This window comes from Ciconia boyciana, chromosome 1 (assembly GCF_034638445.1).
Source record: "Ciconia boyciana chromosome 1, ASM3463844v1, whole genome shotgun sequence".
Classification (NCBI taxonomy): Eukaryota; Metazoa; Chordata; class Aves; order Ciconiiformes; family Ciconiidae; genus Ciconia; species Ciconia boyciana.
In genome coordinates, this window is record NC_132934.1 from 44424612 (window position 1) to 44437526 (window position 12915).

At 37.6% G+C, this 12915-nt stretch overlaps 1 protein-coding gene across 15 annotated transcripts in view; it reads left to right on the forward strand.

Moving 5' to 3' along the window:
• SYT1 (synaptotagmin 1) overlaps positions 1 to 12915 on the forward strand; it is a 359624-nt gene that overhangs the window by 115615 nt on the left and 231094 nt on the right. For 14 of the 15 annotated variants that reach the window (XM_072864251.1, XM_072864194.1, XM_072864221.1 and 11 more), the window contains one exon: positions 10318 to 10379. The gene's annotated coding sequence lies outside the window, so the exon portion shown is untranslated. Of the gene's footprint in view, positions 1 to 3146; positions 3261 to 10317; positions 10380 to 12915 lie in introns of all 15 variants that reach the window. The other variant, XM_072864243.1, reaches the window with a different exon arrangement.

Consider the following 12915-nt stretch of genomic DNA (forward strand, 5'->3'; position numbering starts at 1 on the left):
GGATTGGCTGTTAAGCTCTTCTGTCACAGCCCAGGGTGACACCTGTGATTAAAAGGTCTGCCTGAATTCCCCAGTCTCTAGGTTTTTGCTTGTAGTTTCAAGATGAAAAAAGTCATGATGCTTCAAGGTTTCATCTCTAGGATTGCAAAATCATGCCATTTGTCTGGCATGTGCACACACTATGTAAAGAAATGTTTTAAGATACTGAAATGATATCTCTGTATTATACAATTATGAATTCAGACCCAAATCCCAGCAGCAATAGGCTAGTTAAAACTTTTACTGTGCTTGCATAAGCATAGAGATGAAATTTACTTTAGATGCCAGCCCTACCCAATTTGTTGACCAGGGAAGGAAGCCAAGGTGGCCAGGTAGGATGTTACTATGTGCCACTAACTACAGAAAATAGCGTGACTTAGCCACACTACACTGAGACATCACCTGCGCTTGGTTAAGAGTTCTGATGACTAAATTCTCTCCCTTGCACAGCCAGCCAGGCTGACAACCATTTATCTCGGGGGTGTGAGACATTTCTGCTGAACTGTGCGGCTGCTGCTGAGTTGGCTTTGCAGCTTCTGAGAATCAAGGTAGCATTTGCAACCGTGGCCACTTACTTACCCACCAGTACTTTTCACAGGCTGTAGTCATTTGTCACTCAAGGATCACTCTTGTCATTTAGGTTAAATGTTTCTTCAGCAAGTTGTAGCCTGACTGTAAACTCCAGTTTGCTTTGCTCTTGGCATTTACATATTTAATACCCAGACGAAGCTTCTGTCTACTATTTTTTTCTTTGGTTTGGTTTATTTGTTGGTGTCTGTGTGATTGCTCCTCTGTGTCTAGGCAAAAGGAAAAACATTGAAGAACCATAAAGATGTACTGACTGGTCATCTCCTTCTTGTCTTTGAAGACCAGTGATACTGATCAGCACATCTCATTTTTACTTCTGTAATGGTGCTATACACTGCCCCTTCCAGGAGACACTGCTGTTTGCTACAGTGACAGGCACTGAAAAAATAATGTTCTGGACAGTACTAAATAAGAAAGACAGTTGACAGTGTCAGAAGTAGACTGTGACAAATGTGAATATAACAGACAGTTTTACAAAAACCAGCCTGTTCAGTTCTCTGATTTTCAGGGGCATCTCCACAAATCCTGTTATTTTCATGCTAATCCATTTTATTTTTTGTTTCTTTAGATCTTTGTACTATAGAACCGTAACTTATCAAAATGCAATTTTTAACAATTGCTTAAGGTTTTTTTTACTAACTGTAAGGAGGGCTAATATTCTAATATGCTGAGAAAGACAAAGAACATGGTACAAGATTAATTCATACTTTCCAACAGACTTTGTGATGTTTATACAACACACTCATAATAGTAATCCATTCTTGTGACAAATGTATCAAAGACAGAAATAGCACAGTTAATTTTTTAACATAAATAATTAGAAAGCTGCAAACATTTTTGGATTTTTAACTAATTGCTTATGATTTTGTCATCCTAATTGTCTAGCCATAAGGTTGTAAAGTATTTCCACTGATGATGCTATAACTGCTTGCTTGCTGTTTTCTTATAATAAAGTTAATTCAATGCTAAATCATAGTAGAGTGATTAGAAACATTTTTTTTAAATGAATTAATAAAGTAGTATATGTTGTAACTGGAAATAAATCTTTAAAATCCTCAAGTATGCTTACTTTATTTAGTGATCCTATTATTAATAAATTCTACTACCAGTACAGAAGATCAGTGCTTTCCAGTTTGGTTTTCAATTTTGATTTTTCATTCTTTGCTGCTGCTGACCACAGAAAGGTACAATGCATCATCTCTTCTTGTAAAGAAAAATCTTCATTTAAGTTGATGACACTTCATCCTCTTATTAGTTTAAAATGTGGTTCAGCAAAAAGGAAAAGCCAACTGTCACCATGAGAGTAGTGAAATTTCACATGAAGGGTAAAAACAGTAGTCTTGGGATATGGAGCCCCCAGATAGTTACAGAAAGGTGAAAGGGAGCAGAGAGCTATTGGTGTGGAACAAAGGATGTTGCATCGTGGGCGCAGAGCAAGCAACATTAAAATGAACGCGAGAGATCATGGATAGCAGCTTTGGAAATTGATGTACCTGTTTTTATAGGATTTATTTTGCTGCCTAACAGAAATCTGAGCAATATGTAGGCCGTTACTTCTTGGATTAGTAAAGGAGGGGGTAAGCAGTAACTTGGTTTTGTCTGTTTAGACTTGGTAGAATTTCATATTTCTTTTTAATAAGTTTCTTTAGGAGAATTAAAACAGCAGTATGAATAAAACTTACAGTATATGAGAGAAAGTGTGGGCTAACATTATACCAACGGTGAATTATCATCTTTTAGTGTACATATCCAGGTGAACCTCAGAATAAGTCTGTTTAGGATTTTCTCTTACTCTAAAAAGTTGTCCTTGAAGGGATGCATTTAAATGGCCAGCAAATATTGAAGTTGTTGCCACTGTAAGTCTCTTTAAGGTAATATAGAAAGATTGTTAGAACAACTCACCCATAGATTACATTGCTTAGTCTGCTGAGGTGCTGATATTCAGTATCAGGTTTTATGGGTGAATTGCTTGCCCATATTTGTGCATTTTTGTAAAGCAGAATTGAGAAATAAATTAAAAAACCCTCACGCCGAACTTCCAGAACAAAAAGATCAGCAGCGTTATGTAACATATAATCAGTTCCTGCAGTGGATATTGCAGCAGGTTCTTTTGTCCTGTGATAAAAGCAATTAGGTTTTGAGTCTCCAAACACTGGAATGCAGCCCAGTGTGTATCGAAGGTACTGAAGTTCTTCGAAGAGCTTACGGTTAGATGGCTTGTGTTAGTTCCATGAAATACACCAGCTATTAATGTAAAGATCTATGTTATCTTTATGTGAAGGATTTGGGAGACTGATTAAAAACCTTCGCTGTGCTTCTAAATAAATCTTGGTCTATAGCTGTAAAGCAACCTAAATACGACTTCTGAAACCAATTTTGCTAGGAACTATTTTCTTATCATTTCACATAATCCAAGAAATCTAGTCTAAATAGTGTTATGAAGCAACTCGTGGAGGACTGGATTTCTTTTTTCTTAAATGACTCAGAAAATAATGGTAGCTCTTTATCTTTTTGTCTAGGAAAGCCTGAAAATATTTGGAACTAAATTTGATGAAATGCCATGTCAGAAGCGCTGGTTGTTTCAGCTGAAGCCTTGAAAACTTTCACTTGGGAAAATGAAGTCACCCTCTGATGTATAAAGTTTTTAGAGCTTTTTATTACTAATAAATGTTAGTAGTATTCTCATGTGTTCATATTTGCAAATGGAAAAATGTAGGCTTCATGTAAAGTTTGAAAAGTCTACTGTTTTCTAAGAAAATGGCTGAGACATACCCAGCAATCACAAAGCAGGAATGGCAAGCTATGCACTGTGAAGATTCTTCCGAGAGCAGCTCCACAGTTGCTACATGGCAGATGCAGCAAAGGGGTTGAAGTGTCTCTCTATAGTGTGAACACATCCAACTTGTCTAATGGTCTGTCATATGCAAAGATTTCCTGGGAGTCTGTGCCACATTTGGTGTACATCCACATCTCTGGCACATCTGACATCCCATTTATACAGCAGGACTACAGTTGCTTCACTGTGAAATGCATGTTAGTAGAGGAAGAGCCATATATTGTCCTGGATAGAGACTGGGGGGAATGCTAGTGCTGCCTGAAATTCTGATAATCTGTTGGCATTCCTCCATATGGCCGAGAGTTGTCATAAGAACATAGGCTCAAGTTGAATCAGATACCGGTTTGTGACTGTATTGTCACTGGCTATATTATCACCATTAATAGGTTTTCTTTCATGAAAAGTGAATCTTTTAGTGCCCACTGATTCATATGATTGTTTATTGATCATGAAGTTATAATACTGACCTAAGTGTAGTTGATTGAAATATCAAAGTGGATGGCTCTTTTAACATCAAGCCAAGCGTGAGGATAAAACAGAAGCTGGAAAAGGCTGTTGATGAGCGAGAGGAGATCTGAATCCACCATGACTGAGAACCAAGGAGCGCAGCAAGGCATGTTCTGGGCGGTGCTAGTAGGAGAAACAGAAGCTGAGAATGTGAGAAGCATCACGCAGCTGGGAGAAAGATGCGGGGGCACTTGAGGAGCAGCTAGCACTTACTGAGGGTTCGTAGCTACTCTTTAGCCTGTGTATGAGTTGTGTGTAGCAGAAACACAGTACGTCAGATTGAGGTGTGGAGTATAAGCAAGAAAAGACTAGCCAGTTTCCTATGGAAAAAGGACCACAGAGCCTCCATGGAGTTGAAACCCTTGGATCTTTAATCTGCTAAGAACTGAAATTTTGAGGAAGCCACGGGTGAGCAGCATCTTTGAACATTAGGCAGCAGGTAACTAAATACAAGTGAACAGAGGCCAAAAAAAGCAGCTTCATTGCCAGTGTTCTAAAAAGTACTCCCAGGGACAAATTCTGCAATAAGCAGAGTCCTCCACTAAGTAGAGAAATCCCTAGAGCTGGAAACTGTGTTTGACTTAATCACATGGGTCACAGGGTGGGGATGACCGAGCAACAGACAGAGGAAGCAGGCTCTAAATACTGTTTTTACCACTAGTGGCCAAAGTGACACTGCATGTGTATTCTGCTAAATTGTAGGCTGAAATATTTAAATATTGTATGTCAAGACCTAAAAAACCCCTTGCAATCTAGTTAGTATCTGTAAACTTAAATGGCTGTCCAAATGGCAGCTCCCCTATGTAGGTACTCTGTCTTTACATACTGTGCTGAATAAATGCTCATGTGTATGAATGAGGATGGGAGAATTTCTCCTGCCGCACCAGAAAGTGTGTAGTCAACCAATATATTTTCTTTTTCATTCTGTTGCTCTAAATTTCTCCCTTGTCTTAAAAAATGGCTCCTTGTCTTTGTTTATCTTTTCTCTTTCATTTCCTGTTTCAAGAATTGTTTGCTTTCCCTTAGGAAAACCAGCAGCATGCATCCATATTTATCCATTTCCACAAATTTACTCCCTGTCCTGGTTTCTCCTCCTAGTTTTGGGAGGACAGAGGATCTGGTAACAAGCTCTTACAGGCAGAAGTTTGCAGTCTCTCTTCTCTGTACACTGACACCTAATGGCAGGCATACATCTGAGAATTTTATTTTTTAAAGCCTTAGATTGTTTTAAAACCCTCTGGACTGTTGCAGTCCAAAATGTGAGAACAGGAATATTTTTGTGTGGCATTCACTGTGTTAATCCCATTCCGTATACAGTCTGAGAGGCTTTCCAGAAAAGGGGGTCCATAGAAGTGCTTAGCTTTCCTACCACTATTTATTCCCTTATAAGACTTTGCATGAAATTTGCAATAAAGTTGATAATAAGTAGGTTTTTTTCTGATTTTCTTATTTGCTAGGAATTCTGGATTTCGATTTACAGAATATCAAAGACTGCTGAGCCTCCTTTCATTCATTATTCTGCAACTCACTTGTTTGTGCACTATGATATATGTATCTCTTTATCAAATAATATGTATATTGCTTTTTACTCTTCTGTACTGTTCTCCATCATTTCTTACTTGGCAGGGTGAGGGGAAGAATGCTGTTATCTAATGTACGGTAACTTAGAGGAGTGCAATTTAGGGTTTTTTTTTGTGGAGGTGTATTTAAAATTAGTTTCTGTTTTGTTATATTACAGGCCTGAATTCGGTCAGTAATGACCTCAATAGTGCCTGTTTTAATGTAATCCCTGCTTGCTGACTGCTGTTCCAAGAATAAAAATTTAAGCCAAAAGATTTAATGAAATCCTTTGGGATTAGTGCTCACTGGGCTGGGGAAATTGCATATCAACCTTTTCTCTGTACTCTAGCCATACGGTTTGGTATTTGAATAGGAGGGTGTCCAAGAGAGACAACTCTGAGTTCATCAATAATTTACATTTTTGTTAGTTACAAACCTGGTATTTGGGATTCTGTTGCCATAGCAATCCATCTGGGCCTGAACGGATAGTGTTTTAAGTGGTGGTTGTATAGGGATTCACAGTGTGTGCTTTAAATCCCTTCTAAACTAATCCTCAGATCTGTTCTGTGACTTATTTGAGGCTTCAACAAAATCAATGTTACTCACAGTAAAAAGTTTATGCTGAGCAAATTAAGCCCATAAAATATTAGAATATGCATATGATTAAGGACTGTAAAGTTCATAATGTATGACGATTTCTGTTTCAATATGTGAAGCAATTAATAAATGCCCACAGCTCCATTTTTTCAAAATACATAATTTGTTGCACATTATGCAACTAGAAATTATCCAGACTCTGTACTGGTTATTAGCTAATTTAAACTTCATAATCGAATGCTAGCCTCATTTTCCCAGACGTCAGTTCTATGTTTTACAGGATGTCAGTCTATTCATAATACTGTATAACTTCCACTTTCAATTAATCTGATTTTCTCTCTTATAAATAATTCTAAGGCAGAGAATAAAATTTGAAATTCCCATTTTCAATTCTAATACTACTGGAGTTGGGTTTTGAGGCTGCACTGCTAAATTCACTAGGCTAAACACCAGCTGCTTTTTGTTTGAAGTTTGGTTGATATTTTCTCATTTTGCCACCCAAAATTTCAAAATAGTTTATTCAAAACCTCCCAGATATGCCACATAAAACAATGTCCTCAGGTTTGAAAGACGGTCAATAATCTTCTCAGCAAACCTGGGCTAAGTTTCAGCTCTGCCAAAACCAAAACCCTCCTGAAACTGATTTCCAGAGCTTTTAGTTCTTCATAACAAAAATGTTGTCCAGTTGTGCTCTCAAACTGTCACTAAACCATAATCATGATGTATTAGCAGCTCTTTGTTACTCCAGAGTATAGAGATTCACTTTGCAAAATTATTCCTCAATGTTTGAAAGAAGAGAGAGAAAAATATTCAAATAACAGCCATATGCTCTACTAATGAGTGTTTAGCCCATAATCCTAAACAGACAAAAATTGTTTCTTCATGGAGTTTGCAAAAGATCACATGGTTCTTCCTGGCTGTAAAAATAGTAACAGAATAAAGAAACTGCAGGTGGCCTAAGAGATCTTGAGAAATCTTTAATTACCATGCAACTTCCCTTTTGTCTTTTATATTACAGTTCACAATGAATAGTGAAGCATGTAATAGAAGGGGCTTATTTTTGCCATGATTCTGTGATGCTAAAAACGTTCTCTGTCACCTGTAGTAAATGTAAATCTACTCTGTTTCTGTATAGGTTAAACAAGAGTTTCCTGAGAAAAACTGCAAAGAATCCCTTCCTTGCAGTGGAGCAGGGTTTCATTTCATGAGCAAAGATACGCGTGTATATTCTTAAATTCAGTGTGGCTGACTGAAGTTTATTTATTTTAGAGGTCTAGTTCTTCTACCCTAGCTTAACGGGACTATTTCCATAATTGGTTACCACTAAAGGTAACTGGGAACAGAGAGCTTAGAATTAACTAAAAAAGGCTTTGTTTTGATTGCTGTTGCATATTCTTATGACTAACTAAAGTAAAAGTTGCAGATCATTTACATGATTACTTACCCTAAAATTGCATGCCCTAAAGTATCTTCTGTAGATACCATTTGTAAAATATAGATTACACTTCAAAGGGATATTACAAGATGTATTCAGGCATATCAAAATGTGTTTCTGTTGATATTTCCAATGATTTCATTAGGAAAAGTCTTTCCTTGCAAATATTATTGAAATGAAAACGGAGCCTTGGAAGATACTAGTGGTGTGACAGATGCTATTTGTAGCTCTGGAAATATAGTTGTCACTGCAGGGGATCTCCTGCACTGAAGACCCACAGGAGTCCATAACCAAGGGTGAATGAATTAATCTGCCAACACATCTCATAAAAAATAGCCTGTGTTTAATAGTAAGTGATAGAAACACAGCTGAATTACTCTGGTAATTTTGTTGATCTTTCTCTAGAAATGCAATTCTTTCCCGTTTATTTCTCTATATATATTTTAGCTCTGCAAATCCTTGCAAAGGGTGCTGATATTTAGTTTCCTTGATTACTGTTGGTTTTTATTGATTGGTTTTTACTTATTTATTCCAGATCTGCATTATGTTTTTCATATGTTTTGGAAACTCTGTCCGTCAACTTCAAGGGAGCAGGCGGGCTGTCTCTGCACTTAATGAAGCACCACACTTATTCATGGTTTTCCTTAAATTTGCTTCTCTAATCTAGCACATGAGCTGTATTTTTGTTCAGTTATTTCCCATTAACACTCAAGTAAACATCTGTCTTTCCGTTTTCTGTCTTTGCAGCAGAAGGAAATAGTTAATCTTCTGAAAGGCTCAGTAATAATATGACACAGCTTGACACAGACAGCTTAGAGAAACAGGGGAAGATTGAGACAGTGTACCGCAGAGCAGGTGTGACTCTGTGTGTTAATTTCTCTAAGGCACTTGCAGCTACCTCTATTCAAATGCAAGATGTACACAGAGACCTGAACCAAAACCCTGGCTCTGAACCCCAGGAGAAGGTTGGGATTAGAGCTTTTAATTGAAACCTGTCTCTGACTGTGTCTGAATTTCAAATCCCTCCGTTTGGGAGGGCTTGAATGTCAGGGAGAGGCAAAGTTTTGGTTGAACCCATTCAAGAGGTATTGGAGTGCAGTAACTCAGATTAGGTCTGTCATGGCCTGTACCAGGACATTTTATACAGCTAATAAGGAGCACCAAGCTATGTAAGGCCTGCTAAGACTACTGTCAGATGTATTGCAACCTCTGGTAAAGAAGTGAGTTGATCCCCACAGCTGTGTTTTACACCAGGATCTGAATTATTCTAAACCCTTTCAAAATAACAGTTTCGTATCATTGTCCAGCTAACTTTGCATTGTTCGAGTGCTCCACAACTCCTCACTGATATCTAGGACATAACGAAATAGGCTGAGAAGAGCTAATCCATACAGTTCAAAAAAGTTTAAAACTTAATAACAACATAATACTATATGTTTCAGACTCACAGACTATATAGCCCTCAGCTCCAAACAGCTGTTACTTGTTGCCTAACAGGTTTCTTCAGTAGACTGACATGCAAATGAGTGATTTCTGGGGTATCATAGATATTGACCGAACTATACAGAAGGCAATATTCATTTTTTACTAAAAAAGAAGGCAAAATTAGATTTTTTTAATCAGTTATGTTCTGAATCCTTTATTATTTGAGTCATGAGAGATGGTAGCCTGGTTAATTTAGAGTGAGATGCTGGATGGAATCGTGATTTGCCTTTTTTAAAGACCAGAGTAAGGGTTGATGTGATATAGTTTGACAATTTTAGATAACAGCAGTTTCATTTTCTTCTGACAAAGTTGATGTAAAATTAAAAATACATTTACCTATCTTGGTAACAGTGCATTTGGCTCCCTTTTTTAACTGCATCAAAATTGGTCGTCTTTGCATTTAAGTGCTTTCACAGCTTGATCCTGCCTGCTCTTTCACGTCACTGCCCTTATTGCAACCCTTATTGCCCTTAAGTCCCAATTTTCTGCCTTCTCTCATGCAACCTTTATTCATGAAAATTGCTAATAGTAAAAATCTGCAAAGCCAGTATGCTGTGTTCTTCAAATCCTGCCTTAAAACTCACCTCTGTTGTGATACCTGTGATACCTGCTGTGTTCCTTCAAATCCTGCCTTAAAACTCACCTCTGTTGTGATACCTGTAAACTGCCCAAGAAAGGCTAAGCAGCTGGTGTGCTGTGATCAGTGCTTATTACGCTAATTGTCTGCATGAAACAGTGGGAGTGAGGCATCAGACACCCCTCTGCAGCATGTCCCACTCTCCTCCAGAAGCAGTGGGGGAGGCTGTGGCTGTCATTAGAGGTACATGTTGTTTTTCCCTTAACTCCTCAGTCTAATGGGGTAATCCAGCCAAGATCTAATACAGCGTGAGAATTTAATTTTGACCAGAGGATTGCCAGCCTCACAGGTGTGAAAGCCTGTCACCTTCCCTGACTTGGGAAGAGCTGCAGGTGCCCAGATGCAATTCAGATGACCAGAATTTGGTATGAGTTTTCAAAAGACATTTGTTCCCTGAACCCGTGGATTTCCCATCTGTGCTGCTATTGTAGTACCTAAGACTGGAAACTTTGCCTTTTAAGGAAAAGGAGCAATGTGGATTTTCTCTTCTGGACACTTTCACAAAAACCCAAGGCTTTAAATCTTGGAGTAAACCACAACTAAATATGAAAATGGCAAACTTCTGTGGCACAAATGAAACTAGGTAATTTATTTTATGTAGATGGTAAATGCATGTATTTGTTTTTCTTACAGAAACGTGGAGTCCTGAATAAACAAAGAGAAGAGAGTTAAGCACGCGGTCTGTATTGTGAACAGTAAGTGACCAGATTACATACTCTGAAGCTAAACGCTATTTGTACTTCCATTTTTTTTGTATTTTTTCTTACTCACAGTTCTTTTAACAAGTCTAAGAAATAAGTGCAGTGAGCATTTCTGCCTTTTATCCAACTCAGTTTCATTTCACAGGGGTAGACTTTTATTAATCCTATCATCGTTTTAGGTAAGAGGCCCAGATAATCCATACAATATGTCTTCCTTGCTGCCCATACTGAAAATATTGCCTTTTTCTTCTCAGTAAAAGTGAGTTGTAATACTAGAAGGTACCAAGCTAAAAATAGCATTACACTAACATTTGCTCACACCTGAAATTTTGCAGAAAAGGACTTAGGTTTATCAGTGTAGCCGGATCCTGTTGGGTCAGGGACATGAGTAAGAGAGTTTTATGGGTTTGTGTTAACCACTTAATCACTGACTAATTGTTCTGAACTGCCCTGGTGAGAGCTGGGCTGTTCACTGTACAGTATGACCAATCACAGTGCATGGCTGCACTGGCCTTTGATAACTACAGCTTTATAAAACATCAAGAAATTAAGACTACTCACTGAGACAAGAAAATGAGCCATGGTTGTGTTGTGTATATTATTGATGTTGTCCTTGGAAAAAAATCTCAGGGTGCTGGTGAAGTACTAGTCATGATACAGTAGAGGACAGACACTGCTTTTGTTGCCAATCCTAAGTAATATGCCCTGGGAAACGTAGCAGGGTATATGGGTGTACTGCATTACTGCGTATTAAAAGGTGGCAATATCCTTTGAGAACCAAAGCGGGTGAATGTGTGTTAAGGCATTTCTGTTAACAGTTCCAACAAAACAGTTGCTCTATGCTATGTGCTAATAGAGCCTGCTTTTTTGTGGTAGAAGATTGTGGACAGTAAGTAATGTACAGAGAATATGTGCTCTTCAGCACCATTCTGCTTATAGAATACACATCTGACAGCATATCATGCAGTAGAATTGAAGGAATTATATTGTCATATACAAAATCCCTATTCATTTAGCCAAACTGGCATATGGAACAGACTAGTTTTGGGTAGAAATAAATCTTGAATATTTTTTGGCAAGCAGTAAAAATAAGGCTCTGTGGTGGAAAAGAGTGTGTATAAGCCTCAATAGCCAAAAAATGCCCAGTTGCTCTGGGCAACCAAGTTCAATGATGGGTCTTAACATTACGTTTAATCAGACAACATAAAAGGAAATGTGTGACATTTCACTGAAGCTGAGGGCAACATAATGCTTGTTTGAAAATCTGTATGGTTATTTATACAATGTACTAAACGACCAGTAGGCATTTTTTAGACATATAACGAATCATACATATGCTCCACAAGATCATTGGGAAAAAAATCAATTTTAAAAAAACTTTTCAAAACTCTTATCTTATTTATCTATTCCTCTTAACTTTCCATTGCTTCTTCTGTCAATCATACTTTCATTCTATTTTCTCTTCTTTCCCCCCGTGACTCTTATGGTTTATATTCCCTACATGCTATCATACCTCTCTTCAGCCTTTATCTTTCCCCTCTTTTACTTACACAGCTAATCTGCTCCAACTTCAAAGTTTCTCCTCACATTTCCCACACAGGGCCATCTCCTCTTTCTCTTGGCAGATCTGCATCACAGAATGTTCCTGATCTTTGGCAAATTTTGAGCTTGCTATTTCTAGTATCAAATAGATACTCTGCAGACCAAGAGTATTATTGGTATTGTCGGGTAATAATGCACAGAATAATGCCATATACCTATATCTAAGGAATTTGTGAAGGGTTGCAACGTATTGTAGCATGGGTCAGCTCTTGCAATTTTTAGTTGACATGTGGAAAGATATGGTGGAACTTTTGGGAGTTGTTATTTAACGCATGGGATACCTTCAACCAAATAAATTATGGTTTTCCCCCGGATCTTAAGTTTTGGCAGCAGATGACTGGTAGTTACATGCATAAATATTAGCAATTCCAAGCAATTTGTATAATTCCACTGATGTATATATACAAAAATCCAGTTGTTATAGACCTGTTTGTAGAAAGTAAATTTCACTACTGCAGACACTCAAAGATTTTCTCCTCACTTGTATTCCTGTGTCAAGTGGCCAGAACTCACAGGCAGCTCTTTCAGAACAGCACGGATTTATTTGTGTATAGTGAGAAAAAATTAATCAACTATTATTGGTACTCCATCACATACAAATTCTCTCTCTCCTGCTGGCAGAATAGGTTGACAGAACCTTTTCATAGTATCCATCAGTTAATTTTAACAGTCATGGTATTATGATTATAAACCACAAATGATCTAACAATGAATATATAATTACAGAAATGAAACTGTACAGTGGTTATTTAACATTTGTAATGTGTAATTTATTTAACACTCTCTTAGGAATATAATAAAACAGAAATAAAATTACATTTATCTCTCATCCATCATCAATGAGGAGCAATGTTACCAGCTTGATCAGGCTATACATTCAGCCATGTAGGGAAGTTCAGGTGTGCTACCTTTGGGCCTGCTTAAAACA